General features: G+C 43.6%; 1 long non-coding RNA gene across 2 annotated transcripts in view; it reads left to right on the top strand.

Annotated features, from left to right (window-relative positions):
• Positions 1–234: 234 nt before the first annotated feature.
• LOC132391376 (uncharacterized) overlaps positions 235–8,361 on the top strand; it is a 52,870-nt gene continuing 44,743 nt past the window's right edge. For both annotated transcript variants that reach the window (XR_009511187.1, XR_009511186.1), the window contains exon 1: positions 235–407. This is a non-coding gene — a long non-coding RNA (uncharacterized LOC132391376). The remainder of the gene's footprint in view (positions 408–8,361) is intronic.

Raw genomic sequence — 8,361 nt, 5'->3', positions numbered from 1 at the left:
TTAAAATAGACAAAGTCAGGTAACTCTCAGACCTCGCTTAGATTTCACTTCCAAATCACGAGTTTAGTTTGTCGTTGCATTGCCTTAATTATTTTATTGGTTCACGGGCTTTCAAATATTTTCTTGAAATCTACTGTCCTCTTCCTTAATTGTGTACAAGAATATACCTAAAGTATATTAGGTCTCAAAAGTAGTTGAAAGTACTTCTATCGTGAAGGCTTATGCAAATAAAACAGAAGAGCAGGAATCCAAAGGAAATGAGCAACACCTACGCCTCCCTCCCAAAGGAGAGTGAGGCAGTCTGGAGTCATGTTCAAAACGGAACAGTTGGGAAACCACAGAGAGAAATATGAACCTATCAAAGTCAGAAGTTAAAGTCCGTGCTCAGCTTTACTCCATTTGATTAGGTAAATCAGTTTATTATTGACGCATCTAGTAAGGTACAGTGAAAGTCTTTGTTTTGCATTCTATCCATACAAATAATTTAATTATGACAATGCATTGAGACGGTATAGGGGAAAATAACAACAGAATACAGAGTTACATTTACAAAGTGCAGCGAAGACAGGCACTGTGCTATGAGATTATAACAAGGAAGATTGCGAGGTTGAAGTCCATCTTGTCATACTAGGAGAACAATGATAAAGGAATAGAAGTTATGCATGTGCCTGATGGTTTGTACTTCCATGATTTTGTATCTTCCACCAAATGAAAGGGAGGGGGTAGAAGAAAGGACATTCAGGGTGGCTGGGGTTTTTCATTATGTTGTCTGCTTTCCTGAAACAACAAAAAAATGTAGATAGAGTCTTTGGAGGGGAGACTAATCTATATGATGAGCTAAGCTGCGTCCACAACTCTCTATAGTTTCTTGTGGTCACAGGCAGAGCAGTTGTCATACCAGGCGGTGATGCCTCTGGATAGGATGCTCTCCAGGCGCATCTCTAAACATATTTTGAGCCTCAAAGGGGCATGCCGAATTTCTTTAACCTCCTGAAGAAGTAGAGGCAACTGTGCACTTTCTAGGGCCACAGCATCTCTCTGGTTGCTCAAGGATGTTCACTTCTAAAGCATGAAGCTCTCAATCCCCTTGACCTCAGGATAAACAGGTGCATGTGCACTGCTCACCCACTTCCGAAACTCAATAAATTGCAAAGGTGGTCCATTGCTGTGTTGCAAATGAATTCCTTGAAATGACTCTAATCCACACCATGTGGATGACATAAGTTCTTTGTCTAAAATGGGATGTTAACCATTTAGTAACGTAAGTAATTATTTAAAATGCTTTACTCAGATCTATTACTATGTGATGCATTAAAAACCTGTTCATACAACTCCAAAACTACAAGCAAAATGGATGCAATAATTTTATGCATAGTTCTGAGTGTTCTACAATCTGTTGGAAAATTTGCTTTCTCATTTTTCAGCAGAAATTTCCCCATATTACATCAATATAAGTGCAACATGCTAGACACTAGAACATTACAGCACAGTACAGGCCCTTCAGCCCTCAATGTTGTGCCAACCCATATATTCCTTAAAAAAGTTCTAAATCCACACTACCCCATAACCCTCTATTTTTCTTTCATCCATCCGCCTGTCCAAGAGGCTCTTAAATACTTTGAATGTTTTAGCCTCCTCCACCATCCCTGGCAAGTCATTCCAGGCACTCACAACCCTCTGTGTAAAAAACTTACCCCGATGTCTCCCCTAAACTTCCCTCCCTTAATTTTGTACATATGCCCTCTGGTGTTTGCTATTGGTGCCCTGGGAAACAGGTACTGGCTATCCACCTGATGCACCATCAATAACTCTCTCTGAGACGTAAAGACGAGCTATCGGCTTTTATTGACTGGAAGAAGGAACAAGCAGTGGTTGACCACCATACTACATCCTGGAGACTGAGAGGCCGGGCTCAGACCTCAATCGCCTTTATACCGGGGTCTGTGGGAGGAGCCACAGGAGCAGTCAGCAGGGGGCATGTCCAGACAGGTATATGTAGTTCACCACACCACCCTATCAATGCCTCTCATAATCTTCTAGACCTCTAACAAGTCCCCTCTCATCCTTCTATGCTCCAAAGAGAAAAGTCCCAGCTCTGCTCACCTTGCCTCATAAGACTTGTTTTCCAATCCAGGCAACATCCTGGTAAATCTCCTCTGCACCCTCTCCATAGCTTCCAAATTCTTCCTATAATGAGGTGACCAGAACTAAACACAATATAAGTGTGGTCTCCCCAGAGATGTGTAGAGTTGCAACATGACCTCTCTACTCTTAACTCAATCCTCCTATTAATGAAGCCTAGCATCCCATAGGCTTTCTTAACTATCCTATCAACCTGTGCAGTGACCTTGAGGGATGTATGGATTTGAACCACAAGGTCCCTTTGTTCATTCACACTCTTAAGTAACTGATTAACCCTGTACTCAGCCTTCTGGTTTGTCCTTACAAAATGCATCACCTCACACTTATCTGGATTGAACTCCATCTACCACTTTTCTGCCCAACTCTGCATCCTGTCTATATCCTCTTGTAACCTTTGACAACCTACAGCTCCATCCACAACTCCTCCAATCTTCATGTTATGGCAAACTTACTCACCCATTCCTCTCGCCTCCTCATCCAGGTCATTTATAAAAATCACAAAGAGCAGAGGTCCCAGGACAGATCCTTGCAGCACTCCACTAGTCACTGACCTCCAGGCAGAATACTTTCGTTCCACTACTACCCTCTGCTTTCTTCCTGTAAGCCAATTTTTTATCCAAACAGCCAAGGTTCCACTGATCCCATGCCTCATGACTTTCTGGATGAGTCTCTCATGAGGGACCTTGTCAAATACCTTGCTAAAATCCATGTAGACCACATCTACCACCCTGCCCTCATCAATTTCTTTTGTTACCTCTTCAAAAAAACTCAATTAGGCTCTTGAGGCACGACCTTTCCTTCACAAAGCCATGTTGACTATCCTTGAGTAGACTGTACTTCTCCAAATACTTGTAGATCCTATCCTTAATAATCCTTTCCAATAGTTTGCAAACTACTGATGTAAGACTCACTGGTCTATAGTTCCCAGGATCTCCCTATTACCTTTTTTAAACAAGGGAACTACATTTGCCATTCTCCAGTCCTCTGGCACCTCCCCTGCAGCCAAACGGTATTCAAAGATCATTGCTACTGCTCCAGGGATCTCTACTCTCACTTCCCACAGCAACCTGGGGACTTATCAATCTTGATGATTTCAAGAAGATCCAACACTTCTTCTTCCTTAATCTCCGCATTGTCCGGCATACAGGCCTGTTCTGTTTCAACCTCACCCTGATCAAGGTCCTTTTCACTTGTGAATACTGAAGCAAAGTATTCATTTAGGACCTCCCCAACCTCCTCTGCCTCCAGGCACATGTTGCCTTCTTTATCCTTTAGCGGCCCCACCTACCACCTTATGCAAAATCCTTCTGCAGTAGAATTTTCAATCTCACGGGTCTGGGCATGATAGTTGTTATTATTCATGAAACAACCAGATTTCATTAACCCTGTTGCATACAAAACCATAAGATCCAAAAGACGATCGCTCAGTTTCCACTCTTTGTCCTCACCAATGTCTCCTATTCCTTAAAAACACGAATGCAATCTTACAAGAGAGCCTTGAAAGTTTTGGCCCTGGAGGTTGAGTCTGTAGCTGACTTTAGGATCATTCCAAGCTGCTGTGTCTGACCTCCAGCATATTTTACTCTGCTGCATTAGTGATATCACCCAAATTCAATAGAAACAGCAGATGAGACTTCATCTACTTTCCAACAGCCACGGAAGGCAAAGTATGCCTGGGGATTTTAGTGTTTTGCAGGCTTTCCCATGGTTCAGAGACTGCACTCTATTTTATTATAGCGACTTCCCTGGCAACTGCCTGGAAGGTCTCCATGACTCCTGTGTAGGTACGAAGAATATGCCCCCCTTTTGGCACTTTCTTCACCAGTAGTCCCAGCTCATTTGACCCTGTCATTGATGCACCAGCAATTCAGCCAGAAGCAACATTTCTCTGTAGCATGGTATGTTGTTTTCTGTGAAATCGGCAAATCTCATTCTTTTTGCATCTCTCACATCCAACATTAATGCAACCCATGATGTTATTTTAGTACCATAAAACAATGTGAAGCGACTCCTGGTCAATTAGTCTCAGTAGTGATAGACATTGACTTAGCACATGTAATGGAAAAGAAAGTATAAGGACCTGGAAACCATGTAGCTTCTCTTTTGCTAATACATGAAATCTCAATGTTTATGTATCTCAGAATCAATTCAAGAATCCTTGAAACACCAGGGTTTTCTACCTTTTTTGAGGAAAGGTCTTTCATAGTTTGGTTTCCCAATTGACAAATTCTGGCTCTTAACCTCAAGAAACAACATGGAAAACCTTGAACATTTTTGCCATTCATTTCAAGAACGTAATTTCAATTTAATCCTTCTGCAATGGATATGTTTGATGTACTCCTGGCCAGTTGTATTTGAACTTGCAACTATTCACAGTCAGCTTCATAATGTATATCTTCACCTGGGGATTGTATTTTTCACAGCCTTTGCCCAAATTCTTCGTTGCTGTCTCCTAAATGAGGATAAGTAGAAAGTGTGCTTCTGCTTACTATTCAGAACATGTGACATTTAAGTTGTAATATTGATAGTGCTGAAATCATACAAAAAGACAACTTGTTAACATATACTGTAACCACTAAAGCCATCATTAAACATCAGGAACTTTAAAGAATTTTAATTAAATTGTTCTGTCTTGTCAGCAAAATTGAAAATTTCAGCATTGAAACCAATTGCGCCATTTCCTCTACTGCTCAGCATAAGGATCTCCTCTGTAGTCATATTAAATCTCAGGGTTGAACTCCTTTTATCATTGATCAATTTAACTAATCAAGATTAACCCTTCTCCTCAACCCTCCCCCTCTTCATGGACACCCCGCTCTGGTCTTCCGCCTGCTCTGGACCTCTTTATTGCTAATTGCTGATGGGACATCAACCATCTCGACTTCACCACACCCTGTTCCAATTCCAACCTCTCTCCTTCCGAACGCTCTGCTCTCTGCTCCCTCTGCACCAATCCCAACCTCACTATAAAACCTGCTGATAAGGGGGGAGTGTTGTCGTCTGACGTACTGACCTCTAACTGGCCGAGGCACAGCGACAACTCTCTGATACCTCCTCTTATTTACCCCTTGATCATGACCCCACTAAGGAGCACCAGGCCATTGTCTCCTATACCATCACCAACCTTATCAGCTCTGGGGATCTCCCATCCACTGCCACCAACCTCATAGTTCCCACACCCCGCACTTCCCGTTTCTACCTCCTACCCAAGAAGTGTTCGTGACACTTCACATGCTTTGAATTTTTTCAATGATTTTAAGTTCCCTGGCCCCCACCGTCTTATTTTCACCATGGACGTCCAATCCCTATGTACCTCCATCCCCCACTGAGATGGTCTCAAAGCTCTTCACTTTTTTTTGGATTCCAGACCTAACCAATTCTCCTCTATCACCACTCTCCTCCATCTAGCGGAATTAGTTCTTACTCTCAATAATTTCTCCTTTGTCTCCTCCCACTTCCTCCAAACCAAGGGTGTAGCCATGGGCACCCATATGGATCCCAGTTATGCCTGCCTTTTTGTTGGCTTTGTGGAACAGTCCATGTTCCAAGTCTATACTGGTATCCATCCCCCTCTTTTCCTTTGCTACATCAACAGCTCCATTGGCGCTGCCTCCTGCATGCATGCTGAGCTCGTCGACTTCATTAACTTTGCCTCTAACTTTCACCCTGCCCTCAAATTTTCCTGGTCCATTTCTGACACCTCCCTCCCCTTTCTTGATCTTTCTGTCTCCATCTCTGGAGACGGCCTATCTACTGATATCTACTATAAGCCTACAAACTCCCACAGCTACCTGGACTATCCCTCTTCCCACCCTGTCTCTTGCAATTCTCACCGTTCTCACAATTCCTCCGTCTCCGTCGCATCTGCTCTCAGGATGAGGCTTTTCATTCCAGGATGAAGGAGATGTCTTCCTTCTTTAAACAAGGGGGCTTCCCTTCGTCCACCATCAACTCTGCTCTCAAACGCATCTCTCCCATTTCCCGCACATCTGCCCTCACCCCATCCACCTGCCACCCCACTCAGGATAGGGTTCCCCTTGTCCTCACCTACCACCCCACCAGCCTTCAGGTCCAACATATAATTCTCCGTAACTTCCACCACCTCCAACAGGATCCCACTACCAAGCACATCTTTCCCTCCCCCACTCTTTCTGCTTTTCGCAGGGATCGCTCCCTACGTGACTCCCTTGTCCACTCATCCCGCCCCCCCCATCCCTTCCCACCGCTCTCCCTCCTGGCACTTATCCTTGTAAACGGAACAAGTGCTACACCTGCCCTTACACTTCCTCCCTCACCACCATTCAGGGTCCCAGACAGTCCTTCCAGGTGAGGCGACACTTCACCTGTGAGTCGGCTGGTGTGGTATACTGCATCCGGTGTGGCCTTTTATATATTGGTGAGAACCGATGCAGACTGGGAGACTGTTTCATAGAACACCTACGCTCGGTCCACCAGAAAAAGCAGGATCTCCCAGTGGCCATATATTTTAATTCCACGTCCCATTCCCATTCTGATATGTCTATCCATGGCCTCCTCTATTGTCAAAATGAATCCAAACTCAGGTTGGAGAAACAACACCTTATATACCGGCTGGGTAGCCTCCAACCCGATGGCATGAACATTGACTTATCTAACTTCCGTTAATGCCCCTCCTCCCCTTCTTACCCCATCCCTGACATATTTAGTTGTCTGCCTGTTCTCCATCCCCCTCTGGTGCTTCCACCCCTCCTTTCTTTCTCCCTAGGCCTCCCGTCCCATGATCCTTTCCCTTCTCCAGCTCTGTATCACTTTCGCCAATCACCTTTCCAGCTCTTAGCTTCATCCCACCCCCTCCGGTCTTCTCCTATCATTTCACATTCCCCCTCCCCCACTACTTTCAAGTCTCTTAGTATCTCTCCTTTCAGTTAGTCCAGACAAAGGGTCTCAGCCCGAAACGTCGACAGTGCTTCTCCCTATAGATGCTGCCTGGCCTGCTGCGTTCCCCCAGCATTTTGTGTGTGTTGTTTGAATTTCCAGCATCTGCAGATTTCCTCGTGTTAACTAATCATGGCATACAATTAATCTGTAGATTTGGTTCTTTAGCATCTAGGGTATCTCCTTCTTCTTAAGAATTATTCTCCTGTCTTTAATCACAAAAATGAAGCTGACCTTTTCTTTGAAAATGTCTAATTGCATGTTGCCCTTTACTGCAATGAACAACAAACCATTATGTATAATAGCTAATTTCTCCTCACTGTGCATATTGTTAATGTTTGCATCAGTACTTTTCTCTCATGTTAAATGATTTTACAGAATTTTGAAATGTAGTTTGACTTTTATTTTAGTTGCCGTGAACTGTATCATATTTTCCTACTGACCTGATGCTGCATCCAGAATACTTTGCTATTTTTGGTCAGTTGATAAACACAGTAAACTGACTATTCTAATTTAATGTTGATGCCTTTTGTGCTATCTTTTATCTTGAGGTTTTAATAAAATATCCAGACTAAATCTCTTCCATAAAATAAACCATTTTCTCAGATTACTCTTTTGTTCTGTTACCATATTTTTAACCAATCTTTTATTCTGTCAGAATACTTTTGAATTGGTTTGATATTCTGTGATAAAATAATTTTATTTTTCACACCATGTAGATATGTGGCTACACTTTGGATATGTGATCTTTTACGCAACTTAAGTTAACCATGTTTATGATTATAACCGTGACCGTTGACCAAGAGCTCCTGGGCTTCACATGTGGTTTAGCAACTAAGCCCAGCGGAACCGTCTCTACTAACAGGAGAAGGGGAAAGAGCGGATTACTGGTGCCTTAAAACTTGTCACTTCGAACAGGTGGGGCTCGTCAGCCGTGGTTTGGCAGTTCATCTAGGGCAAGGAAAACTCTGATCTCAAACCTTCACTGCCTTACAGCTATACCCACTCATGGGGAAGACTTCAGGAGTAAATCCTGAGGGAAAAATCCAGAGCTGGAGTCCCTAAGGCAGTCCTACATTAAGTTCAATGCTGACTGGCAATTCCTGCGAAGCCGCTGGTATCAAAACATATTGGTCTCTGCCGTTCCTTTGGGTTCATCAGATGCATGGGGGGGGGGGGGTGCTTGCTCCATGGGGAAACAGCTTGTTCTCCATCCCGTACTGCCCAGGCTTCCTTATCCAGACAGCTAGGATACAATATCCATGGTGGGCTCAGAGTTTACCATGACTTACTGCTTAAATCTGT

The sequence above is a fragment of the Hypanus sabinus genome, chromosome 3 (genome assembly GCF_030144855.1).
Source record: "Hypanus sabinus isolate sHypSab1 chromosome 3, sHypSab1.hap1, whole genome shotgun sequence".
NCBI lineage: Eukaryota > Metazoa > Chordata > Chondrichthyes > Myliobatiformes > Dasyatidae > Hypanus > Hypanus sabinus.
The sequence above is the reverse complement of the archived record's forward strand: the minus strand, read 5'-3'. Positions and strand labels throughout refer to the sequence as shown.